Raw genomic sequence first — 15,817 nt, forward strand, 5'->3', positions numbered from 1 at the left:
TTGGTCTGTTAGTGTCAGGTCTGTAAGATGTTTAACTGTATAAAATGTTAAGTTCCACTGACTAAATTGGACAGATTGCAGGTAAAAATCCTCACTCCCTAAATCCCAATTGATCCCCTGGGCCATCCATACTCCTTAAAAGTGTTATTATTACTATAAAGCTACATCCTCAAAAATTATTTCCCTTGGGAACACACACCTCACCCAGACAAAAAGATTACTGTTTTTTTTTTTTTTTTAAATTCACTCAATACCCTTTGTCTCAGTTTTCTTGTTTGTTTCTTTCTTCCTACCTTATGTCACATTCAAAATGGTATCAAAATGCTATGAGCTCCATCACCCTCTGTTTATTGTCAGGTTGAACCATATAAAATTTCTAACATTCAGCTTTTTGACCCACACATGTGACAATTTCATTTGTTTTTTGGCCTAACCCAATCAGCACAGGTTAGCAAATTGTGAAAACTTGCATGCAGAATACTGCAGATTATTGACCAAGTTGATGGCAACTCATTGATAATATGTAGTAGAGTTGAATGTGTATCTAAGCTTCATTATTCTTTGCAAAAGGAAAGCTAATTAGCATGTTAAGAGAGAATTTTAATTTGGAAGCGAATTTCATCTTTTAACAGAAAAAAAAAGCATGTAACTGAGGTGCGCACATATATGTAGTGTGCCAAGACTTTGTGCGCAATGGCTGTGACCACTGCTCGGCAAGAGCAGCTTGTTCAGGTCTTTGGAAAAGTGATCCTTCATGTGTTCTCCTTCTTTCTCATCCACCCTCCCTCCCTGGCCTTTCATGGTCGACTTCTGGAAAGAGCAGTCTACACTCACTTTCTCCACATTCTTGCTCTAATTCACTGTGTAACACACCGTAATCTGGTTTCTGTCCCCAACACTCCACTAAAACTATTTTTGCCGGGGTCACTAATGACCTTTGATTGACAAATTCAAGGGAAGCTTTTCTGTCTTTATCTTACTCAACTTTCCTGTTGCATTTGACAGGATGGGCCAAGATTTGCTTCTTAATATTTCATCTCTCTCTCTGACTTTCGATGGTCTCTCTGTTCTCATTCACTGTGTGTCTTAGTGTCTAGTCTACTATGGTCACGGGAGGCACTTATCTATCTTTCTTGAATAAATGAAAGCATGAATTAATGAAATTATTTTTTAGTTAATTATTAGTTATTGCCAATAAATCAATTTAGTCTGCACTTCCAGCAACTTCTCTATATACTTCCAGCATATACTTCCAGCAACTTCTAGCATATACATTTTCACCAACACATAACCTTCCGTGGGTTATATTCTTCATGTTTCCATCTCAGAAATCCTACTAGGTCACTGGGGGCAAGGCAGGTACAACCAAGGAGGCTGCTGGTTCCTTTTTACATGGCTCTCTCTAATTCTGAGCATTTTCAATATGCCCAGTCATCAGTCATGGTTTTTAGTAACCCCTGTTAGGAAAAAAGATTCATGTTCTTTTTCTTTCCTCCCCAGGAAGTATCACTTAGAGATCCAATAAAGTGCATTAACAAATAGCCACTTGTTGCTTGCTTAGAGATATGACCTGACAAAATGATAGGGAAACAGCCCAACACCAGACTCTGGGAGAACAAAAGAAACGCGCCAACAGAAAATGTGACACACGCGCACACTTTATGCATGTTTAATTTCTGTTGTTTTGGTTGGAAAACAGCTGCAGGTGTCCTCTAATTATAACCCCATTTTCACAAATATCAACTGTCATATTTAATCTGTTATATTCACCATATAGCCTACTGTTACAGCACATTTCTTTCATTACAAATTTAGTAGCAGAGTTTCAAATGCGCAAGCTAACATTCAGGCTAGTCAATTAATGCATTATTTACAAGTTAAATGTTATTAAAAACAGGTTCTTAATTTGCTAATGATTTAGTAGACCCAAGGCAATATTCCAATTTTTTTTTTTTTTTAAATGGAAGAACATTTAGAACAGTCAGGGTGGGGAGAGATGTCAGGGGTATTTTGGCCTCCCTCACTATTTTCCGAGTCTCTTTTTTGCTTCCTTCTTTAATGTGTGTTGTTTTTGATGCCTATACTAATCAGTTGTGGCATGAGTGAGAAGAAAGACAGATGAAAAATAAAAACAACCTAAAGACTATTGTGAGCGGTGTTTTTAAAAAACCACCAGGCAGTTTGGAATGACTCGATACACATGTTCACCATACAATTCGGCATATTTTGATTTACAGTGCAGTTCTAACAGCACAGCAGGTTAGGAAGGTTAGAAGTCAAGGAAATTAAAGGTTATTAGCATTCCACCGTTGTCAGGCTACACAAGTGGAATATATGTCTTTTCAAATACACTTTGAAAAATTAAGTTTCTGAGGTTCAAGGGCCTCAGAGTCATCACCGCACTGTGGGTTTTGTTCTTTGTTTTAGTTTGTTCCTTCTTTTTTGTTTGACCTAGATCATGATCCAGATCCGTATCTTTTGCGTTCCATAATTCCATGACACGCTAGTTATTTATGAAAGATAACATGAGGTGAGCTCTTTGGTGACAAAGGATCCCGGCTGTGTGGACCTGGTGATCCTGCCTTCATGCCTTTCTCTCCAGTCACCTTCCTGGCTTAGCACCACCCCTTATCTTCACCCTTTCTCCCCTGTCCTCTTCTACCTTTCAACCCCCACCTTTTTATAGAGGGGCAAGGAGGGGCAGAGGGAGAGGGAGAGAGGATTTTTAGCACCAAGCACTGAGCTCCACACCCAGCACCGAGCTGATTGGGGGGCCCTGAGGCCATGACCTGAGATGAAATCAAGAGTCCCACACTGAACCAACTGAGACACTCAGGTGCCCTTACCTTTAAAAAACCTTAAAACCAAGATCTATTTTCTTCATGGAATCTAGTTAAGATGACATCTGGCTCACATGAAACTTTTCCATCCCTGATTCCTTTTTCTTTTTTTCTTTTCTTTTCTTTTATTATTTATTCATGAAAGACAGAAAGAGAGAGACAGAAAGAAAGAGGCAGAGACACGGGCAGAGGGAGAAGCAGGCTCCATTCAGGGACCCTGATGTGAGACTCGATCCCGGGACTCCAGGATCACGCCCTGGGCCAAAGGCAGGCACTAAACCTTTGAGCCACCCAGGGATACCCCCTGATTCCTTTTTCATGTCTCTGTCACATAATCACTCACTCAAATATGCATTACCCTGCATTTTTCCTCTAGTTGTTTCTCTATCAAACGGTAGAGTCAGAAAGACCTGCCATTGATTGGTGGTGTGACCTAGGGCAAATTATTTCTTTCCTCTTGGTCTCCCTTTTCTCTTCTCTTAAATGGAGATAAAAACCCTTATTTAATTGTTGTGAGAATTGGTGAGATCATATGTGGGAAGAACCCAGCTAAATTGTAGAAGCCAACATGCGGTGGCTCTTGTTGCTGTAATGAAATAAGATAATTTCTATAAATCTCCTAGCATAGTGCCTAGCTCATGTTTGGCACTCAGTGAAATTTCATTCCCTTTGGTACAATAAATAGGTCATAAGCATTTCTTGTTTTCATTTTCACTCAGAGTAAAGTTTTCTCAAGGGCAACACTAAATGTTTTTTTTCATACTCCAGCTTATGTGGATTAGCGTTCCACCCTCCACAGTTTGGAAGGCTTGGTATCTCAGGAGCTCCAGGTGGGGTCGAGTGCCCGCGGCCCACATCAGTGGCCCAGGCAAGGCTCTTTCTCATCCTATGCCTTACTTTCCCTATTCCCTCCACTCTTGGGATCATCTTCCAAATAAACTACCAATATCCAAGGCTCTTGTCTCAGGCTCTGCTTTGGGGGGAACCCAAACTAAGTAAGGAAAAGATTCAATTGACAGAGAAAGACAATAAATTGAACAATGTGCAAAATTGCAGAACTTTCCGAGCTGCCCTAGGCAGCAAAGACAGGAAAATGTCAGTAGAACAAAGCCAAGAATGAAAATCACGCATTCATTTACTCACAAATATGTGTCTTGAGCACCCAGTATGTACCATAACAGATAGTCTTTTTACCCCCATGGCACTTACAGTGTAGTGCAGGGACACGCCATAAACAAGTCAACATGCAAAATCATGTCAAGGAGTGATAGCAGCTCTGAAGACAAAGAAGGCAAGAAAAGAGTTAGACTGTCTGCAGGAGAGGATCCTATTTTAGACAGTGTGATTTATTTAAAATGAATCAAGGCCTGTTTGGGAGGGTGATATTTGAACAGAGACCTAACTAGAGTGAGAGTGACCTACCTTTTGTCCATTGCCTACTGTCTTCTGGAGTGAGAGCAGAAAACAAATGCTTTCTAGCCTGTGGATGGGGTAATAAGATGAGATCAAAATCCAGCTGGTTAGAAAAAATGCGGCACAGAGACTTCTCAGGGTGCAATCTTCCAAGCAGAGTGCTAGGCTGCTTCAAAAGGCCCTTAAGATTCAACCTGGGCCTGCAGCTCCTGTGAAAGCCCTTCCTGCAGAAATGCCTACAGCTTTTCATTTTCTCTCCTGACTCTTGTTCAGTGTGTCCTTCTTTTCAATAACTCAATTAAAAAGAGTGCCCTGATTAATATACAACTTTAGGGCACATACAGAGCATATCTTGTCTCATTTAATTCTCATCCAACTTTGTCCATCAAGTGCTTTCATCCTTATTTTATAGATGAGGGGACTGGGACCTCCCCAGGTCACTTGGAACCACTCATCTATGTCGGAGCCTGAACTCAAACTCAGTCATTTGGCTCCAACCCAGTATTTGTTTCAATGCTGAGTCCACAAACCCCTTCACCTATTTTCACCCCTCCCTCTATCACCTCCGCCTGCCCATCCATGGAACCTGACTTGCGTGGGCTGATGACCCTCTCCATCTATAGGATCTCATCATTCTGACTTTGTATCAGATTTTAGTAAACCCAGAGGTTTATTTTTTAAATTTGTAAAGAAGATTCGATTTTTAAGTAATCTCTAAGCCCAGTGTGGGGCTCGAACTCACAACCCTAAGATCAAGAGTCACATGCTCCACTGGTGGAGCCCACCAGGTGCCACCAAACCCAGAGGTTTATAACTGGAAAAGTCACAGGATAACTCTTTCAAGAGATTCAATCTTCAGGATTCCAGCTTAGCCAGGTGCTGTACTCTTGATTGGGTTTTCTCATTGCCATATTTAAATATCAAAAATTTTCTTACAAGTAATAATTATTTTTAAGTAAGTACTACCATAGCTGATCCTTAATTCTCCTCCTTTTGAGAAAATGTGAGGTGAAGCTTGACATCATTGCTCCTGGATCTGTCCCACTCTTGCCTAGTGGACTGTTTTTGTTTTCTTGCAGTACATTGCACTTGATTCTGAATCTGAAAGACTTGATCCCTCAGCGATCGCTCCTCTAACATCTGTGGGAATTCAGAGATAATTTCCTCTGTCAGGAACTCTGCTATATAGCTTACGGTTTCGGGCAAAGTGGGACTCTTCCTTGGGGTTGCAGTTGGAAACTGTAAAATTTTTAAAGTTTAAAATCCAATGTTCTATGTCAGTATCTCAAACAATATATGGGAAGCTACTGCACTTTTAAGGAGCTTGCTCTTAAAATGTTGGGAATTCAAGATGACAAATGTCCGCTTAAGGCCATTTCTTCTGGCATATAGGTTGACAATGTTGAACATTTTTAAAGTTTTGGGTTTGTTTTGTTTTGGTATACAAACCCCCCAACTAATAGTTTTCAATCATTACAATAACTCAACGTGTGGTAGGTATTTTTCCAATTTCCATTTTATGCTTCAGTATCACTTTCTACTTCCTCTTTAAGACACTTTGCTCATTTGTAATTATTTAACAACTTAGCTTTTGGGACTATTTGTTTAATATGCCGGAGTTAAAAAGGCAAGTTCTTGAACCAGACAGACCTTGTTAGGATTCCTGGTTCTGAAAGCTCTATGCCCCATGACCCTGGGAAGATGTCTTAATGCTCCCCCACCTCAGTTTCCTCATCTGTAGAATGTGACCAATGACAGTATTGGCTTTATATTATTGTTCTGAGTTTTAATAGTGATCATGTGAGCAGGCCTCGGTATACTGACTGGGATACTGCAAGCATGCCACGACTGTCAGCAGTTGTTATCACTGCTCTTGCTCCGTAATAAATAGATGGCCATCTGTCATGGGTTGCCAGGGACGGTCCTGATTTGCTAGTCGTCTTACTGTAATTATTAATAGTGTTCCCCTGTGTTCTCAAAAGTGTCCCTGTTGGGAAGCACTATAGAAATGGTGGGACTGATCAGTGGTTGCCTGGGTGAGGGAAGTGAAACTGGGAAAATCTGAATAAGGTGAGCGCATGGTATCAATGTCTACATCTTGGTTGTGATATTTTACTATTGTTTTACAAGCTGTTACTCTTGAGGAAAATTGGAGAGGAAGTACACAGATCTTTCTGTATTATTTCTTACAATTCCATGTAAGTCTACAAGGATTTCAAAATAGAAAGTTAGTTAAAAGAAGAAGAAAAAAAGTCCCAGTGTGAAAGATAATGATATGGTCATCCTAGAAACAATATTCCTTGGCCCACTAAGACATGGCCACCTTTCATTGAAAAGACCTGCCATTGGTTCCCTTTACTTCCTTTACTCAGCTTTATTTTCATCCATAGTACTTACCTCCACTTGACATGCTATGTTTATTTGTTTCTTCCTTCAACAACTATGTTTTGAGTGTTTACTATGATGCCTACTATGTGCCAATGAAGAAACAACATATCAATGAACAAACTCCTTGTGAAGCTAACATTCCAATGGAGGAAATGAATAATAAATTAAAAACACAATTGATAGATTATTTAGCATGTTGAAAGGGATAAGTGTGTTGAAGAAAAAAATATAGAGTAGATATATTTGTCAGGGTTCTTCAGAAAAACTGAATCAAAAGGATCTATATAAATATTTTTTATAAGAAATTGGCTCACATGATTATGGAGACTGGGAAGTCCCAACATGTGCAGTTGGCAAGCTCTAGACCCAAGAGAGCTAATGATAGGGTTCCAATCCAAGTCCAAAGGTTGGAGAAGCAGAAGAGTTGATGGCATAAGTTCTAATTTGAAAGCTAACAGGCTCAAGACCCATGAAGAGCCAATGTTTCAGTTCAAGTCCAAAAGCAGGCAAAAGCTGATGTCCTAGTTCCAGGGTGGTCAGGCAGGAGGAGTTCCCTCTTTGTGTTGGGGTCAGGCCTTCGACTGATTGAATGAGGCTCACCTCCATTGGGGAGAGCAATCCGTTTTGCTTGGTCTACTGACTCAAATGTTGATCTCAGCTAAAAACACCCTCACACTCAGAATGATGTTTGTGCAAAAATGTGGCCACCTCATGGCCCAATTAAGATGACACATAAAATCAACCAACCACAGCAGGATAAATGGGAATGGATACTGGGTCATGGTTAAAGTTTTGAACAAGGTGGGCATGTAGCATTTTTGGCTAATGGATATTTGAGCAGACTGGAAGAAGGTGAGCCACTTTTTGGCTTATTGCTTGAATTTTCTAATCAGAATGAGAGCTTTATGAAGCCAGGGATTTAATGTTTTATGGTTATATTCCCAATACCTTGTGCTTATTAGGTCCTCAAAAGTATCTGTTGGGTCAATGAGTGAATGGTTGGGGATGGGAACCGTGGTCTGCATGCAGTTATACCTCCTGTCCTTAGTGCAGTGTTTGACACATCCTTAGCAATCAGTAAAAGATTGTTTTTTGTATTCCTATGTTTGTTAATAATACATGATAAATGTCACCTTGGACATGGGCTTATTTGCTTTGTTTGATGCTGTGTCCCAGCACTTCAGCACTTAGAACCATGCCTGTAACACACATAATTATCAGTCAGTAATGATCATTACTAACTATGGGCCCAGATATGGAGATAAAGACTTGTGAAGTGGCTCAACCATGGTCCCATGGCCAGGAAGCAGCAGGGCTGGGGCCTTCACATTGATTTTCCTCCTCTCAAATCACAGTATTTTATCTATACCCAACTGCTTTTAAAACCATCCTGGGGTCTCTCATTTGGCCATGGCCTTTCTGTTACCCACCCCTCTCACCTCGTATTTGCTCACACCAGGCTGTGCTGTGATGACTCCCTGAGTGACAGGCAGTCAGGTTATGTTGAGTTGTCAGCACACACACCTCCAAGGATAGCCACCTCCTCCAGACACCACAGTGTCAAGGGATTACCTACCGCCCCCCCCCCCCCGCCCCCACGGTAACACAAGCGAGAGGTAATGTAACCTTTTGGCAACCATTGACTTTGTCAGACAATAGTATGTGCAGTTCAGTTTGAAAGACTCCACCGGGAAGTTGCAGACTTTTAAAACTAATTTGGTGTTTATTCAACTTTGCAATCACTTCTATGTACTATCTGTGTTTCACACACCGTGAAACGGCGCTACACTGTGCAATTGAATTAGTTGTACAGTGACTCAAAGGCATTAAACAATGACTTTGATATTTTAAGTACTGACTAGGAGGGATTTTTAATTCCTTCCTCATAATGAAAGCAACAAAAAAACCCAGTTACACAACCCTGGAACACTTATTCTCTTTTCTATTCTGGGTGGACCCCACTGAGACAGAAAAAAATCTCCGAGCATTTAGTTTGCTTAATGGCAGAAGAAAAATTAAACAAGCATAGACGTGCAACCTTAATGACACCCAGCAACACTAGAATAACAGTTCCCAGCTTCTAAAACCTGTTATTTAATATAATGGGTAAATCTTGTGGGAGCTTTTCAGGTGCTGCTGAGTCTGAAAAAACAGCTACTTTGTGAGAAGGGGCGGGGGCAGGGGCAGGGCTTGGGCCCCGCTTAGGCTCATTCGCTTGGGAGAGTTTCAATGCCCCATGCAGGACAGGCAGGTGCTGGCCGAGACCCAGTGCTGGCCGGACAGTCCCCAGAGGCCACGGCCCTTCTGGAAACAGCACGGTGGCTACGTGGGCCACCAGGGTTGTCAGTCCTGCCAGGGACAATAAGGAACTTTCACTACAGAGCCTTTCTGGAGATGGCATAGACAGAAAGGAAGAAGGGGGGAGAGGGTAAAAAAAAAAAAAAAAAAAAAACAAACTCAAAACAAAACCACAGCTAGTGAATTAGCTCCATGAAACTACAAGCATTAGCTGGTAATAGTTCAGGGCAAAGCACCTAAGTGATGATTCACATCTGACAATAAATATATGAATAGCTGTTGAAAGCTTGTTTGATTTTCACAAAGAGGTTTGAACAAACATTCGTTTGTTCATTAGTCTTAAGCAACACTTTTATGGCAGGGGATGCATTAAACCTAACATATGTCTGCTACCGAGATATTTGGTGGTTTTAAAGATGAAGACACAAAGCCATGCATATCATTTTGTGGAGCAGCCTTGAACTACCTGTAATGGAGTGAGATACAGTTATTATGCATTAATGCTGTGAATCTTCATCCAACAAGAGAAAACGAACAGGCGAGAAGGACTGCCGTGTCTTTGGGGATAAAGACTGAGGGGGCCCCATCCTGCGGTGGTACTGAGTTTGCATAAACTCATTTTGTTGTTGTTGTTGTTGTTGCATAATTTTTAAAAACGCAAGTGGTTTAAATCTGTTCCCCGAGGTAATTTATGCTAAACTAGCATTCCAACACCATAAATTCCCCGCTTATGGCAATCTCCGCTTGGGTGTCAGGTCGGGCTAGGTTACTGAGCAAATGGCCGCTTCAAAATTTTTAGGGTAATTGCCTCTATAACTCGTTTAGCATACACCCTGTCAGGAAATCTCTCATTGTCATTGATGCTTCTGTTCCCCTTTTCCCTCCTCCTTTTCCACACTGCTGTATGCAAGGCCACTCTCCAGTGCTGAATGACACTGCACCTTTCATCTTCTGTAGCACCCGGATCTTGTCACTCTTACAGCCTCCACAGCCTCCACTCAAGACAACATGATGTCATGTCTGATGAGATCCGGAGGGTGGGGGTTTGGCTGAGCACCCTTAGGCCCACCCATCTTTGCTGAGGAAATCATCAGTTGAGAGAAGATAGGTGGATTGGGATAAAGCAGAAAGCAAATGACCATAGCCCAAATTCTTCCAATTTGGTTTTGTTTTACAAAGGCTGGGGTTGGTTATTGATGTTTACCAGAACGGTGTGAGCGACTTCAGCAGTGTACTTTGATCCCTTCTCTCATCTCATGGGTGTGGACGGGGAGCCTTGGCAGGAAGGATGTCACTGGGATTGTGTATTGGATGCAAGGCTTGGAGCTTCTATTGATAGGTTGCTCAGTAAGGGGATTTTTCATCAAACTGCCTCATAAAATATGTTAAATACCCAACTCTTAACTCCAATTCATTAATTATCTTGCTTAAAATATACTTCAAATATATCACATTTGACATGGTATGTCACCGATAGCAGAGGGAAATGATAACACTTAAAATCAATAAATGTTTTAAATTTATTTTACTTATTATGGTTGTCATAACATTTTGACATGGAGGGCTGATATGTCAACAATGCTGTTATCACGATGTAAAGCAATGGCACTGAACTGTCTAACCTTCCATGTTGCTGTTTCAGGGGAAAGTGGGCCCAGGGGGAAAATACAGCTAAAATCTCCAAGGAAGCGTCTGCTTATGGAGTCAATACGGGTCATCACTGAATAAAGCAGCCTGAGTACAAAACAAAAGCTGGAGGAGAAAGTCCTCACTGTGATCTGTTGCCTTTCTCCCAGTGAATTAAAAAATAATGGGAGGTGAAATGTATGCAGTGCTTTCTACATCCCAGGCCCTATACCATGTGTTTCATGGTATTTCATCGTGTGAGAGGAGGCACTGTTATCTCTGATTCATAGATGAGAAAACCAAGTTTTGCAAAGCATACATGACATGCACAAGGTCACAGAGCTAATAAGTAGTGAAATCTAGGTTTTAATGGATCGATGCTTGGTTCTCTAGAGACACCAATGCCATCAGTGTTGCATGGCTAAAGTTGCTTCAACTTGAACTCAGGTTGATTCTGGCCTCTGGTTCAGCCTGACTTCCTACCAGAATACTGCCTCATTTCCAAGCCTCAACCATCACCAACCGCTGGACGCTGATATGGTAGCAACTGAATGTGGGTGATGGGTTGTGGTTTACAAAATGCTTTCGTACTCCTAGAGAGGAGAGGCTTGGAGGCAACTAGCCCTCTTTTCTTTGTCTCCAAGCCTTAGAGATTAAAGACAGAGTCAAAGGAAACTGCAAGAAAGAAGTACTCGAGAGCTACGCTTTTTCTGCTAGTTAGGACACAGGCAAAACTAGATTTTTTTTTTTAAGGGCTAAATGTAGGTTTGACCCTGCTTGAACTAACTCCAAAGCAATGAGTAATAGATGTGACTTGGAATCCTTCACAGCAGCAGTATGTTCTATGCCCAGCTAATTAAAGTTCAGCAAAGGGCTCCTGGTGGGCAGGGTCAATGTCTTCTGTACCTTGGTCTCTATATTGTGTGGACTGGGTGCCTAACTGATATTTGTTCAGTGTGGTTGTTCATCCATGGCCAGATATAAGCAGCTTGTTCATCTTTTTTTTTTTTTTTTAAGATTTTATTTATTTATTCATGAGAGACACATAACAGAGGCAGAGACATTGGTAGAGGGAGAAGCAGGCTCCTTGTGGGGAGCCTGATGTGGGACTTGATACCAGCACCCAGGATCATGCCCTGAGCCAAAGGCAGATGCTCAACCACTGAGCCACCCAGGTGCCCCAGCTTGTTCACATCTTAAGCCGTCTCTTTTCAACTGTTGGTTTGCTTATAAAGTGTTTTTGTTTTGTTTTTACTGGAGGTCCACACCAACTCCTTAACAATTAGCCTTGGCAGCTAAAAGGTGATCATTTGTTTAACTGATATTTATTTCCTATTATTGTTATGGACAAGGCTCTACGTGAGGCAGTGGGAATAGACAAATGTGGGTGATAGATGTCAGTCAACTAATGAAACAATGATTGGATTATCATAGTGACAAGTCTTATAGAGGAAAGGTATATGACATTATGGGTGTCCCTACTAGGAGAACTTGACCCAGACCGGGGGATCTAGAAAGGCTTTCTTGGAGAAATGATGTTTCATCACTGTTAAGGATGATTGAGAATTAACCAGGGCAAGCAAAGTAGGGAAATGATAGCAGGCAGGGTGTCAAATAAATAATCCAGGGAGAGAGAATGCATTGGTGAGACCAATTTGCTCAGAAGAAGCTCAGCAGTATTCTGAAACAGAAAGCAGATCTGTTTGGATAGAATGAGGGATAGTAGGGTGGAGAGCAGTGCAGAAAAATGAGCCTTGCTTTAACCACTTAAAACTTTTTGTTTGCAATAATAAGGGGAATATATTAGCTCAGTAAACAGAAAACCCCAGAGGTAGGATGGCTTGTGACTTCCTTGAGTCATAACTTCATCAGAGCTCTCCATTCCTCTCTGGTTTTCTTAGCCTTAATCTCTCCTACGTGTTGACATGTGTCTCCTAAGGGAGTGAAGAAATTGTAACAGTCCTGGCCCTCACGCCTGCCTTCTGCACCATCCAGAAGAGAAAGGAATTTGTGAGAGAATTCCTAATAAGAGGCCTGCAGATTCACCCTGATTGGAGCAGTGGCCATCACATGGCCAGCCCTGAACCACAGCAGGTGCCGAGCAGGCAGGAATGGTCTGTTGAGTTCGGCCTGGAGCAGGTGAACTGTCTCTGGAGCCAAGGGACAAGCCAACTTCCCTGGAAACAGAGAGATTATAAAACAGAAGTCAGGGCTGCTGGTAAGCATAGAATGGACGATGGGGACGCCATAGTTTCTGCTACTAGACTAAAGAGGTCAAGATAGGCCTGTGCTGTAGAGTTTGGGCCTTATTAAAACCATAAGGGATCATTAAAGGACTTTCAGCAAGTCAGCAATGTCACTAGATTACAATGAGATGTTTAAGAACACGATTATGAACTCCATCTTGGTGTTCCTATGTCCCTAGTTCCTAAGAAGATAATAACTGTCAGGTAAATAAATCATCAGGTCAGAAACAAAAATGCAAATAATTAATTTTTTAGTGGTCCTAATAATATCTAATATATAATAAATACAATAATAATAACAGTTAATTCTTATTCTCTATCTACTGTTAATAATAGCTGATAATAGTAATGAACCAGCCACTCTGAATAGAGCTTTATAAGCATTATTTTATACAATCTTCTATACTCCTAGGAGGTAAGTCCCTCTATTACACCATATTACTGATGGAAAAGCTGAGGTCTGGAGGTTATTAAGTAACTTACCCAAGGTTACACAGCTAGCTAGTAAAAGAGCAAGACCAAAAACTGCCTGAATTGAAATATTGTGCTATTTCCACTAAACTCTGGAATATCATGGGGGCAATGGAAACCACGTCTTTATTTATTTGGCAAACAATTACTGAATAAATCCTTGTGCCAGGACTCAGGAGTCTCAACTGGCTAGCCATCTGCCAGAATTGGAAAAAAAATTGTGATAAAATACATAAAATGTAAAAATTTGCCACTTAAACCATTTTTAAGTGTAAAATTCAGTGGCATTAATTACATTCTCAATGTTATGCAACCATCCCCCCATTTATTTCCAAAAGTTTTTCATCATTTTGGATAAAAATTGTAACCATTAAAGCAATAGCTCCCCACTTCCCTCTCCCACCAGCCTCTGGTAACCTCTTATCGACTTTCTGTGTCTATAAATTTGCCTTTGCTAGATATTTTATATAAGTGGAATCATACAGAATTTGTCCTTTTGTGTCTTATTTTATGTTTACCTCACTTCGCATAATGTTTCCGAGGTTTATCTGTGTTATAACATGGGTTAGAATTCCATTTCTTTTCCTGGATGAATAATCTGCAAGCAATTTGACAAAACTATTTTTGTTAGTACAGTGATGACAAAATATTTGAAGTTGAAAAAGTATAATTTCAAGTTAGCTTTGCATTCTCTAGTTTTCACTCTAATCTTCTGGGGTTTTTTGTTTTGTTTTGTTTTGTTTTGTTTTTTTGTCTTGTTTTGCCGAGAGAGTGGGAGAGAGAAAATCTTAAGAATCTCACAAGCCTGAGATCAGGACCTGAGCCAGAACCAAGAGCTGGATACTTAACTGACTGAGCCACCCAGGCGCCCCAGTCTCGTGTTGTCTAGAAATCAGTAGCTTACTTCCACTCATTGAGGTCCCCTGCCTGGCTCCCAAAGGATTTGTGGTTGCAACCACTGCCCTTGTGGTCTGGGGTCACAGAGCTCTTGGAGATTGTTGAGACCCAGTCCCCTCCTCAAGAAGGTAGAAACTTGTCTCTATGTTCCTTTCTGCCATCACCTAGTAACATGTTGCCTAATATACTAGATGCTTAATGAACATTTGCGGGCTCCAGTTTCAATTTAGCGTAGCAGATCTTTATCGAATGTTCATAATGTTCCAGGCACCGTGCAAAAGGCTAAGGATACAATGGAGAGGAAAAGAAATGTGTCTCCGGTTCTCTCGGAGACTCTGCTATCCATAGACAATAACGATGATAAGAGCTGATGATCTGAAAAATAGTAATGTCTTCCATTTTTATAGGGTTTTTTTTTTTGGTGTTTGTTTGTTTCCAAAGAATGTTCCTGTATATGAGTTCGTTTAGGGCTGTGGTGTTTGACACACATGACTTTTGAAAACCAATGTCTATGTTTTAGTTTATTCCGAACGGAACAAGTTAGAAGAAGTTCTTGGCTAACCAAGATTTTTAAAGTCCGATTTGATGGGGTGGTAAATGATGAATTAATTCTTTCAGAAGGTTTTTTTAAATCTAAAAATAGTTGGTGTAAAGGAAATTGTTTCTCAGCCAAGTTGGGAGATGTGCCAATCTTTTGCTGTGCTCTAAGAATCCTTCCCAACTTGCCTGCCATTTTATGGGCCTCACTCTCTTGATAGCTCCAGGATTTAAGTTAAAAGGGTGTCTTAAAACAAAACGCAGAGTGCACTGCCCTTGTCCCTTCATGTGTGCTATCCAGCCTTACATCAGTTGCGAGGGCTTTTAGAGAGTGAATAGCTTCGGAGTGTCCTCATGGAGGTTTCCTGAGTTCACCAGACTGCCTGTCACCTGGAACTGTCCCACTGATCTGGTCACCAGCAGCATCCTCGTGGAAAAGGAGGTCATGCAACAACAGCTGCCACCCAGACCTCGGCGACTCTCTGACCTGCTGTGTAGCTCCCAGTGTGGGTCTGTCTTCAGTTGTCGCAGCCTCCCCACCCTGGAGATCTGAGAAAGAACATACGTGGAACGAGCCAGCGTTTGTTCAGTGAGATGACCGAGAGGAGCTGGTGTCTTTCTGAATTCTCTCTAATCACTCAGTCTTGTGTCGTTACCAATGAGACCGAAAAGGGCCCACGGAGGACAGTGGACTAGAATCCCTGAAAGAATCCAAACGCAAATTACAAAAAGTGCTTTTTGTCCAACCCCAGGAAAGGACATTAATACATCTGAGCGAACCTACCTAAGAAAAGTGTGTAGGAGGCAGAGAAGGAGACTTGGAATGGGAGGAAATGCCAGTTCGGTCTGGTTCAGAGAAACTCCAACCACAAGCTCTTTTCAGAAGGATATCGGGATTCAAGCATTACATCATCTAAAGAAATTCTCATTGGTGTTCAGACCCTGTCTGGCTGGAATCGGAGTCTCTTTATTTAACCCTTTCTCAGCTGAGACATAGCCCACTCTAACTTTGGGAATATATGTTCCATGTTGTTTGTAACAGCCGTTAGCATTTGGGCAGAAAGCGTTCGAAGGGAGTTGCTTTCTATAAATCCCTCAGCT

General features: G+C 41.3%; 1 long non-coding RNA gene across 1 annotated transcript; it reads right to left on the reverse strand.

The window, feature by feature from the left end:
- Nucleotides 1-11,393: 11,393 nt before the first annotated feature.
- LOC144318032 (uncharacterized) lies at nt 11,394-15,615 on the reverse strand. Its single transcript, XR_013383892.1, has 4 exons — nt 15,501-15,615; nt 15,204-15,417; nt 13,801-13,880; nt 11,394-12,742 (listed from the first exon to the last, which is right to left on the reverse strand). It is a non-coding gene; the product is annotated as an uncharacterized LOC144318032 (long non-coding RNA).
- Nucleotides 15,616-15,817: the final 202 nt, after the last annotated feature.

Source organism: Canis aureus, chromosome 8 (assembly GCF_053574225.1).
Source record: "Canis aureus isolate CA01 chromosome 8, VMU_Caureus_v.1.0, whole genome shotgun sequence".
Taxonomy (NCBI): Eukaryota; Metazoa; Chordata; class Mammalia; order Carnivora; family Canidae; genus Canis; species Canis aureus.